At 40.5% G+C, this 12,222-nt stretch overlaps 1 non-coding gene across 1 annotated transcript; it reads right to left on the bottom strand.

Annotated features, from left to right (window-relative positions):
• Positions 1 to 1,658: 1,658 nt before the first annotated feature.
• TRNAW-CCA (transfer RNA tryptophan (anticodon CCA)) lies at positions 1,659 to 1,732 on the bottom strand. Its single transcript has one exon. It is a non-coding gene; the product is annotated as a tRNA-Trp (tRNA).
• Positions 1,733 to 12,222: the final 10,490 nt, after the last annotated feature.

The following is a 12,222-nucleotide window of genomic DNA, read 5'->3' as shown; positions in this document are numbered from 1 at the left end:
AAAATATATTTTTCACTAAAAATCAATAAATATAAATTAAAAGAGAAAAATATTGTAAAAAAATAAATCAATAATAATAAAATATTATTACTTGATTAATAATAAAATATTATTATTTACTTAATAGTATAATATTATTATTTGATTAATAATAAAATATCTTGCAGTGGCAACTACGATTTCGAGTCAACTTTCTGATTTATATTGTAGCTGCAGAAGAAGACTCATCATGGATTGAGATGTCTGGTGTACTTATATCTCTCCTATGTGGCATCAACTTCTCACCAATGGTAACAACATCCATTATCAACGGGGGTGGAGAGGGACCGCCGGCGTGCCACTGATAAAAATAATATTTTATTATTATTTTAAAAATTTATTTTTTATTACATAAAATTTTTTATTTTTAAATATTTTTAATAATTTATTATTATTTTTATTATTTTTTAATACTTATTATTATGATTATATTTTTTTGAATGAAAATTTATATTTATATCACTTTGTTATGAAAAATGGAATATACATAATTTTATTATTTTAATTCATATGTTAATGATTATAATAAAATATCAAAATATAAATTAAATATATAAATTAACTAGCAGCTTTCAATATCTTACCTAAATAAAAAGTCACTCCTGCGGGTGGCACCGGAGGGGGGTTGGCCGAGAATGGATCTTTAATTAGTGTTTTAATTTCTCTTTTGGTTAGATAATTTTAAAAATAAAATTTTATTATTTTTTAAAAATAATATTTTATCATTATTTTAAAAATCTATTTTTATTACAAAAAATTTTGTATTTTTAAATATTTTTTAATAATTTATTATTATTATTATTATTTAATATTTAATATTATTTAATATTATTATTTTTATTATTTTTTTCTTTTCTCCGCAAGTCACACCCCCTGCTTCGCGCACCCTACCCCCTGCAGCACCCTGCCTGTCGTCTCTCCGGCACCACCCTCCGGCCCCCCGACCGTCTGTGCCACCCTCTGTACCACCCCTTGGCCCCTCAGTGAACCCGCACCCTACATCCTTTGCAGCCGCCTCCATCGCTGTGCTCACCCGCCTGCATCGCTGCCCTCACCCATCCCCTCGATCCCCCGCACCCCACCCTCCACAGCCCCCCGCAAAGCCCCTTGGCCACCCACACCGCTTGTCGGCTATCCGTGCTGCCCTCGCAGCCCCTCGATGTGCATCCAGCACGTGAAATCACGAAGGAGAAAAGGGAAATGGGGGCTGGGCATGAACTCATGGACCGAAGCTACGATTTCACTGACATTGCCAGTTGGGCCATCGATTTCAGTGAAATCACGGGCTTAAATAGCAATTTCAGTGAATTCGCATGTCCAAATGGCGGTTTCAATTTTGTCCACTTTATGTGCCCAGCTGGGCTTGAGGTGGGCTGAGCTGGCTGTGAAATCATCACTGAAAGTGGTGATTTTATGCATAGACGGTAGTTTTAAAAATAAGTTAGAGGAGGAGATTAAAAATAAATAATAAAAAAATTTCTTGGACAAGCTCGGACATTAGTATTTGAAAAAAGAAAAAAAAAAAAAAAAGGGGAAGATCATTGCATCCATTGAAGTATGGGAAAATTTATTGCCTGGAAAAGTTTTTTTATTGTGATTCGACATAAGATAAATGGAATCACGCTCTGCAGGATTTGAACCTACGACATCGGGTTTTGGAGACCCGCGTTCTACCGAACTGAACTAAGAGCGCTTTCTTATTACAGGAGATACGACTGTAGTGTAAAGAAAAGGTTTTTTTACCCCCAAACATATCTTGCATACGTATAGCAAGCAAAAATGAAAGATTATGTCCAATTTCAATCGATCTTAATTAATCCCTCGTTACTGCCCATAAGAGAAGTAATAGGTAGGGATGACAGGATTTGAACCCGTGACATTTTGTACCCAAAACAAACGCGCTACCAAGCTGCACTACATCCCTTTTTAAAGTTCTTGTACAGTGTCATTGTACAAAATCCCTGTCTTGTTTTCTACATTGTTATTTTCTCCTCTATCTATATCCAATTTTCTTGCAGGTAGACCATCCAAATCCGATGATTATTAACACGCCACATTCATCCTTAAATTTCACAATGTTTTGATTGCGCGGTATCTACCGTACACGTCTCTGAGATGTGCGCTGGTCTACCTGAGGGCGGTCCAGGCAATAATTTCTCCTTGGATGGACAGAGTAGAAGGTAACTTTTTTTTTTTTTTTTTATTTTTAATTTATTTGTTTTTGGCAAGTGGTGTTAGTGAAGGGGAAGCTTCCCTTGGGAGCCGAAAAGCAAAGGTGGCTACTAGGGGCACCCAAGGAGTGGAAAAAAAAAGTTTCCCATGTAGTTGTATTGGTTTCCATGGCTGTCAAGTGCCTCTGAGAGGCCTACAAGCCTTTTCTGCTTTCTAGCTTTTATTTCATCGTTTTTCCTTTCTCTTCATCAATTGCGTCCCTTGGGAACTTCAACAAGAGAAAGCAAGAGAGGCTATCAACCCGCATAGCAGTGGAATCCTCCTATATAACCTGATTTAGAAAGTTGAGAGATTTCTCAAAAGTGGGATATCTTATGGCATGTCATGTGAGGCAAATGGCATGGCAGGCTTTTTTTGGCCAATGTCATGTGAACCGCGGAGACGTGCACAAGCGTTACAAGCTGAATGCAAACAATGTCAATGTTGAGTATCTGGTTGAACCATCCAAAACAAACTTTATCAACAATATATGTGTAACAAAATAGACCGATAATTATATGATCAAGAATAAGGAGAGGCAGGTCTCCGGAACTAATTTAAGGTAATTTTGTAGACACCCTTCAATCCAGTCTGTATTTGTGAGAACTCATATCAGCAATGTGCATGTAAATGGTCCTAATGGTGTACTGTAGTCCTTGGTACATTAGAGATTGGGACCATCCCTAACTTGATGTATATATCCAACATCAAGCATGGCCGGGGCCAGCTCTGAAAGATCAACTCTCTCAAGAGATTCATCCACAAGCACCGAAAAAATGGGGTTCGTTGGAGAATCAAGTATGATTCTCAAACCAAAATGGATTTCTTTTGAGACCATTGATTGAAATGGTTGTAGATGGTCGAATGAATTGAAAGACACTGTAATGCTGAAAGGAAGCAACACTTGTGATCAAAAGTTCAGAATTTTCACTCCTCCTTCCTGATCTTGGAGGAATATTTGAGATTAAGCTGCTGTGGATTAGAAGGAATGACTTTTGAGTCTGGGAAATGTACTCTGTCACACATTAACTTCCTAATGAGAGATGCCCGCTAAAGTGATGAATTTATTTTTAAAAGAAAAAAATATATTTTTATATAATGAAGTTTAAGGGCACTAGCAATCGAGTGATCTAAGTTTTGTCATTGATAATTTGATTAATAACATGATAAAATTGATTAAAATCAAGAACACGCACCGACGAAACTCAACACTATTTGTCCATGACCATCATGTGACTGCATGTGACCCACTAAACAGTCATACGTGGTAATTTAATAATTTTTTTCAATTGAAAACTTCGGACAGCAGAGAAAAACTTCGGATGGCTATTCTTCTTCCTTCCATCCCAAGTATTCTTCTCCAGTACTGACTGCGTCTTCATCCAGCAACTTGGTTGGCTAAATCAGCCATCTTCTTGGTCTCCTTTGGAATACCACCATCACTGTAAAGAAAAGGGTTGTCGGGATAGCTAAATCGAAAGTTCTACTGCAATTTGAGAGGTACGAATTTTTTATAAAAAGGGTTTATGGTTAGGGGGCTTTATAATTTTTTCTTCAATCTTTACATTTGTGGATTTATATTTTATTTGTTCTATAAGATTTTCGTATGATATGTTTATCTTTTATTTTTTTTCCTAAGTCGTAATTGTGGTCCCCTAGTCTCTACTTTGGGAAGCATAATGTCTGCTTTCACATGCTAGAGGATCCATAATGTCTGTTTTCAATCTGCTATAGGACCCCACATGTATGTTTCTGGTCTGCTACATGAATCCTGATGTTTGTTTTCGCATGCAAAAGCCCCATTATATAATATTTCAGCAGACCTCTAATATCTACATTGGATTATTTACATGAAATAAATTAGTGTCTTATATTTACATGAAATTTTTATTCTTTTGTGGCATGGATACAGTTATTACAGTTGTTATTCATCATGGTGGCTCATTTGTCAACCATTCTACATTTAATTATGTTGGTGGGTCAATGATAGAGGTAAAGGATATTGATGTAGATAAAGTATCATATATTGGTATTATTGATAAATTAAATAAGTTGGATTGTAGTAATGTAGAAAAAGTGCACTATGGGGTATTAGGAAAAGATTTCAAGAATAGCTTTAGACTTTTATATGATGACCAATAAGTTTTTGAGATATTTAATCAGATGAATCATGGCAGTATAGTACATATCTATATTGAACATCACTTAGATATACTTGATGCCCTTGATAATGCAAAATTTGCAAGTAAATTTAGAAAGGGTGAGAATGTGGGTGCTAGTGAGAATGATGCTCAAAATGTAGATAGTACCAGTAATGCTTGCACGAGTGTTGATAATGATAGTAATAATGATTCTGATAGTGATGGTAATAGCAATGCTGACTGTGATAGTGAATTTATAAATGTGAATGTGATAGAAGGTGGTAATAGTACTGACTTTAAAAATAATTTTGAGACAGAGATGGACATGTCCAAAGACTAAAGTCCATCCAATCAATTCTTGAAAGACATAGTAGAAGAAAATTAAAATGCCTCAATTTGATTATGCTGATTTTGATGGTGATGGTGTTAGGAGAAGTGATGGAAAATTTAAAGAGTTCAATATTAGAACAGATTTGAAGGATCCAAAATTTTTAAATGGAATGAAGTTTGATAATCATAAGAAGTTTAAAGATACTGTGAGGACATATGGAATATTGAATGGATATAACATTAGATTCAAAAGAAATGCCAGCCATTACATTCAAGTTGCATGTGCTGATGGTTGCCCGTGGAGGATATCTGCTTCATGGATGAGTACAGAAAAGTCATTCCAAGTTAAGTACCATTATCCTAAAGGCAAATGCAGTAGGAGCTATAAGATAAAATCCTCATGGCTTGCTAGGCACTACTTAGATAAGTTTAAGATCAATCCTGATTTTAAAACCAAAGAGTTACAGGATGACGTGCAGAAAAATTTAATTGCTAATATATCAATATACCAATGCTATAGGGCAAAAAAGAGAGCACTTGAGAAAATTTAAGGATCTTATAAAGTACAATATACAAGACTGTATGACTATACTTAAGAATTGAAGAGGTCAAAGCCTAACAACACAGTTGTTATCCATGTATGGAGGCCACAAGTTGAGGTGAAACTTATTTTTCAAAGGTTTTATGTATGCTTTGATGCATGCAAGAAATGATTTCTTGCTGGTTATACGTCCATAATTTGTTTATATGGCTATTTTCTTAAATCAGTTTGCTAAGGACATCTACCGGCAACAGTTGGGAGAGATGCCAATGAAGGGATATTTTCTATAGCTTGAGTAGTAGTAGAAGCAGAAATAAAAGAGCCATGGGAGTGGTTTTTAAATTTGCTCCAAATGGACATTGGCTTTGTACAAGACAAAAGTTAGATTTTCATGTCAGACCAATAGAAGGTGATGTTAAGCAAATAATTTTTTATTTTTTTATATTTTTTTATTACAATTACACAAACTTATTTTGCATGTTTTTTTTGTCTTACAATGTAGGGTCTGGTACCATACTTTCAGCAGGTTTTGGGAGGGGTTGAGCACAAATTTTGTATGAGGCACATACCGAGTAATTTTCAGAAAAAGCACAAAGGAAAGATTCTTAAAAATACATTATGGGAGGTAGCACTTGCCTACACAACACAAGAGCATGAGATTGCATTGGAATACTTGAAGAGTCTAAGTGAGGAGGCTTACAAAGATGTCATAAATAATAAGGATGCTCCTCCTTAAACATGGGCTAGTGCTTTCTTCACAGAGAGAGTATGTAGTGATGTGGTACAAAATAACATGATAGAATATTTTAACTCATATATTTTGAAGAGCCAAGACAGGCCTATTATCACAATGTTGGAAGAGATCAAGATCCTTATTATGATCAGGTTAAGACAGAAAAGAAAAGAGCTGAAGAACTTCAGTGGACCCATATGTCCTAACATTCAAGCAAAGGTAAAGAAAGCCAAGGTGGATAGTAGATATTATACCTTAACAACAATAGAAAGAGTGGTTATGAAGTAAGGCAAGGGGTTGATAGTTAGACTGGAGATCCAATCAAAAGAATATGTAGCTGTAGGGCATGGCAGCTTAGAGGAATCCCATAGCTCCATGCAGTGACAGTCATATAGTTTACTAGGCAAGTTGTAGAAGATTATATGGCACATTGATTTAGAATAAAAACTTATAAGAAGATATATGACTATGCCATAGAGCCAGTTAATGGACCAAGACTATGGTCAAAGTCTGGGTATGAACCACCAGAAGCACCACCACTTAGAAGATCCCCGGGTAGATCCAAAAAGCAGAGAAGAAGAGACTTGGATGAACCTAAGAATCCATGTAGGCTATCTAAGAAAAGGGGAACAGTGACTTACTCTAAGTGTCACATGGTTGGCCATAATAAAAGAGCATGCAAAGGTCCAAGTACAACTCCTTTCAACACCCATGGAAAGAAAAGACCAGGTGCAAGTAATAGAAGGGGCAGTGTACGAGTCCATAACTCCCACGAGACAATGCAAGTATGTTTTTGTCTGTTTTTAATTTATATGTATATTGTATACTACCTAAATGATTTTCTGCATCACTCATCTCAGACTGAATCTGAGGCATAGTAGCAGTACAAAGCAAAAATCAGTGGCAAATCAACAGTACAATAGGATGCACAAAAAAAAGGTAATTGATTGATTCAGCTTATTCTGAAATTATCTTGAAAACATACTAATGAAGTGTTAAAAATTGTATCTCAAAGTTAATCATCAGTTTGTTGACAGTTGTGCTAATTGATGTAATTGTATATGAATTAATTATTAATAAAATATTTATTTAATAATTTTCATCATAAGCTTGTACATCTTCTATATTGAACTTCTGTGTTATGATGAAAGTCCTTAGGACTATTTTAAATCAATAAAGGAGAATTTATCATTAGTCCTTAAATAAATTTGTGACCAAATAATATGCTATTACTAAGACGATAGTGTTGGGTTGATGTCTGGCCAGGACACCACCTCTCAAGATCTTTTCAGTACCACGCGATGCAACAGGAAGAAAGAAGAAATAAAATAAAAGAAAAAATAATCAAAATATGTGGATCAGCCACAAAAGGGCTCGCCTCCACGGGGCAAGCAAACTTCACTATGAAAAAAAAAATTTACAAGAGGAGACCTCACCCTCAACCCTTGTACACCCAATTCTCTCTCACCTAAAGTTCCCCTCACAAAAGCTCTCTCTCTCTTGAAGACCCCCCTGAACCCCTGAAGTGTCTGGCGACCGCTGTCCAGGAGCCTCCTGCTCCTCTCTCAGCGCTTCCACCTCTCTCTTCTCTTGGGTTCCGTACGGGCTTCGTACGGTATGAAAAACCAAACCACTACCCTCTCTGTTACCGATCAGCCCTATTTAAAGGGCTTAAAACTTGATTAGAGAAGGATTAGGAGTCCTAAACAAAGCCAGATAACCTCTGGACCATCGGATCAAGACCGGGAGCCACCCACGCCCTCAAATCGTGCTTCGATCCATGGAATAGTATCGTGGACCGCGAGAAATACATGAAAAATGCCCACGCGGTCCACAGGCCCAGCCGTGGATGGCTCGATCCACGGTGGATCGGAGAACAGGGCCAGCAGGCCACTTGGGCCGGCCCGCTCCTGCGCACAGGCCTGCGCGCGCCTGGGCCGCTCGCCCGCACGGGTCGTGCATCCCGCGCGGGCCTGGGTCGCACGTCTCGCACGCCGCCGCCTGTGGCCGCACCGCTGCCGCCCGCCGTCGGTCCTCCACCACCTCGAATCTCGTGCCGACTTTAAAAGCTCGTATCTCCTCCATTCGAGCTCCGTTTCAGGTGATCTAGGTCTCGTTGGACTCCATTTTTCCCCGCGAACCTCGCTGTAGGCTCAATATAGGCTGAATCTCGAGGTATCAAATCCTAACAATCTCCACCTCGACTCGATATTCGGCTTCTTCCAAACTCTGAGAGCTTCTGGATCTGCTCGCCCCCATGCCCTGGGGTAATCGCCTGCTGATCATGGATGGGCAAACATGGGAGTCGAGCCAGGCTGCTCGATCCCATCTCCGTCATATGCTATGCTCCTCCTGACCTGAGACCTGCTCGGGGCATCATCCTGCGGCAATAGGAATCTCACCTTGCGATGTCGCCTCTCGTCCTCCCGAGTCTCCTGTCTCGTGCCTGATCCACCTCCTGAAGCTCCACCTCACTCTGGACTCCATCTGGCTCCCGAAACTCCACCTCACACTGGGCTCCCTACCAGGTAATAATGTCCTCTGCTCCCTTTCTTCCCCTCCAGCACAATCCTATCGCCGCGTAATACCCTTAGGATTCCTCCACCAGCTACCGTCCTGTAGCCTCTCGAATCCAGTCTGCTAAGTGAGATAAGATTTCGTCTGAAATCGGGTATGTATCGGACCTCCCCCAATCTCCTCACTGCATCGTTATCTGTCCTCCAGCTGACCATCCCAATGCCTCTGATCGCATAGCTCGATCCATCCGGCAGATATGCAATGCCCTCACTGTTCTCTAGGGAGTCAAACTGCTCCTCTCTGCAACACACATGATAGGGGCATGCAGAATCTAATATCCACTGCTGGGAAGAAGTAGATACCTCGTCAGATATCTCCAGGACATCTCCATCTAAATCGCTGCCGGCCATCACTACAGCAGCCACCGTCCAATTTTTAAGTTGAGGGCAATCTCTGGCTAGATGCCCCAACTCCTCACACCAGTAATACCTGATTTTGCTCAAGTCCCTCCTGGACTTAGACCGCCCTCGTTGCGATCTCCTGTCACTCCGTCTACCGCCTCCTGCTTTTCCAGAAGCCACCAAAGCTGAGCTACCGCCACCTGAGCTCGAAGTTGGGTTCTCCCTCCTGAGAACCTCATTCTGGAGTATCACCGCGGTGACCTCGTCCATCTTGATAGTGCTCTTCCCCACTAGAAGAGCAGTCACCAAGGTCTCGTACGAAGGAGGAAGCGACGCCAGCAAAACCAGCGCCCTGGTCTTCTCCTCGACATTCCTACCAACACTGAGAAGGTCGGTGAGGATCTTCTGGAAGTGGCTCAAATGCTCCTGCACGCTTTGTCCCTCAGTCATCCGTAGTTGGTAAAACTGCCTCCAGAGAAAAAGAGTGTTGGTGAGAGACTTCGCCATATACAACTCCTCGAGCTTCGACCACAGCACCGTCAGGGAAGTCTCGATCAGCACATGGATCACCACCTCATCCGTCAGGTACATGCGGATGGTATTCACCGCCTGCATCTGTAGCTGCTTCCAATCCCGTACCTCCATGGTGGTCGGCTTCTCATCGCACAAGAGAGCATCGATCAACTCCTGATGGATGAGCACGTCCTTCACCCTTGTCTGCCACAAGGAGAAATTGCTCTTACCATCAAACTTGTTGATCTCCATCTTGATTGTTCCTGTCTTCTCCATCTTCAGTCTTGCTCACCATCGCTGCAATCTGCGTTCTTGTACCGCCTTGCTCTGATACCACTTGTTGGGTTGATGTCTGGCCAGGACACCACCTTCCAAGATCTTTTCAGTACCACACGATGCAGCAGGAAGAAAGAAGAAACAAAAGAAAAGAAAAAATAATCAAAATACGTGGATCAGCCACAAAAGGGCTCGCCTCCACGGGGCATGCAAACTTCACTATGAAAAAGAAATTTTACAAGAGGAGACCTCACCCTCAATCTTTGTACACCCAATTCTCTCTCACCTGAAGTTCTCCTCACAAAAGCTCTCTCTCTCTTGAAGACCCCCCTGAACCCCTGAAGTGCCTGGCGACCGCTGTCCAGGAGCCTCCTGCTCCTTCTCTCTCAGCGCTTCTGCCTCTCTCTTCTCTTGGGTTCCGTACGGGCTTCGTACGGCATGAAAAACCGAACCACTACCCTCTCTATTACCGATCAGCCCTATTTAAAGGGCTTAAAACTTGATTAGAGAAGGATTAGAAGTTCTAAACAAAGCCAGATAACCCCTGGACCGTCGGATCAAGATCGGGAGCCACCCACATCCTTAGATCATGCTCCAGTCCATAGAATAGTACCGTGGACCGCGAGAAATACGTGGAAAACGTCCACGCAGTCCACAAGCCCAGCCGTGGACCACCCGGTCCACGGTGGACCGGAGAACAGGGCCAGCAGGCCACCTGGGCCGGTCTGCTCCCGCGCACAGGCCTGCGCGCGCCTGGGCCGTGCGCCCACCTGGGCCGCGCGCCCGCCTGGGCCGCCCGCTGGCGTGGGTCGCGCATCCCGCGCGCCGCCGCCCACCGCCGGTCGCCGACGGTCCTCCGCCACCTCGAATCTCGTGCCGACTTCAAAAGCTCGTATCTCCTCCATCCGAGTTTCGTTTCAGGTGATCTTAGTCTCGTTGGACTCCATTTTTCACCCCAAACCTTGCTGTAGGCTCAATGTAGGCTGAATCTCGAGGCATCAAATCCTAACAGATAGATATATTAAGTGTAGGTCGTTATGTGCTATATAAGTTGGTTGTCCTCTTATCTAAGGAGCTTGGAGATATTGGTATGGCATGTGGTGAAATATAGAAGTACATTTCACTGAACGTGATAAACTTCGGAGTACTCTACTATCAAGAGTAACTTCGAAGGGATATAGGTATAAGTATCCCTCCGACTTTAGATCACTATAGTGACTTGCAAGCAACTAACTATGCTTTGGTACCAGACTACCTGAATTTTTAATTTAGGATCGGAAGGTTTTTGGATCAAGTACTTATGAAGTCAGTACGTGAATCAAGATGGAATTGACCACTCCAAGAGATTGGAGATAATGCTTTGTATTTCAATTTAGTAAGACCTTGGTCAGGGCAATCATTGTGAGGAGTTACAGGATTTATTAGGTTAAAATACATAATGGATATACTGTTAGGAGTTGACAGTCTAAACTCTAAGTCATCCTTGCATCAAGGATCAAAGGGATGAATTATACAGTAACCATATGTCGGTAGGTTCTGAGTGTTGCTTTGCATACATTCAGCTAATCCAGATGTCGGATACTATTGCTAGATGGTTATTCTGATTGGTATAGGAATCTAATTTTGTTCTATTAATTTAAGTTCGAACCTATGAGGCCACACATATTAGAAGTTTCTCTTCGATCAAATGGCAGATCGATATTTGAGAATTGTTCGAGAAAAAAATCATCAATACAATTGATGATTAACTCTATGCAATAGTTGCAATAACATTATTCGCTAAGTGTTAGTAAAATTCAAAAAGATTGATCAACAATTAGATTGCTAATTAGTTCAATTTGATTGAATATTAAAGTCTGGATCAAGTCTAATTGAATTGGATTCAATTAGGTCTTACCCGATTAGATTATGTGATGACCTAATCGCTAAGGGAGAATTAATCCTGATTTAATCAGGACTATGGCTCAGTTAATTCTTTGATTTGATCAAGATTAATTGAGACTATAGAAGCCTAATTGGATTAGGTTCATCATGATTTATTTGGATTTAATTGGATTGAGTTTGGATGAAACCTAATTAAGGACTTGATTGACTAAACCCTAGAGTCCAATGTTATTGGACTTCCTCCCTTGTGCCTCACCTTCTCCTCACACCAATTTTCATGCATAAATTAGATTTATGTGTGAGAAAACCATTAGCCAATACCCCATGTTGTCACCCATTAGTGATAGGATTAGATTAGTTTTGTTTTGAATTCAAAGTTGTTTGAATTTCAAAACCCATGTTGATCCCTATCCTCCCACGCACCAGCCCCTTGTGAAGGGTGCTTAAAATGTGCAACAAAAGGAAGTTTTCCAAAATTTTTTCTCATGCCAAAGGCTTGTTCAGCCTCCTCTTTCATCTAGATTTGGATGGGATCAAATGGCGTTTAATTTGAAATTTAAAGGGAGTTTGAATTTGAATCAAACAAGTCCTTATCTCATCCCTATTCCTTTAGTTTGGCAACCATAAAAAAGATGC

The sequence above is a fragment of the Elaeis guineensis genome, chromosome 9 (genome assembly GCF_000442705.2).
Source record: "Elaeis guineensis isolate ETL-2024a chromosome 9, EG11, whole genome shotgun sequence".
NCBI lineage: Eukaryota > Viridiplantae > Streptophyta > Magnoliopsida > Arecales > Arecaceae > Elaeis > Elaeis guineensis.
Note: the sequence above shows the minus strand (reverse complement) of the source record. Positions and strands in the feature narration are given on the sequence as shown.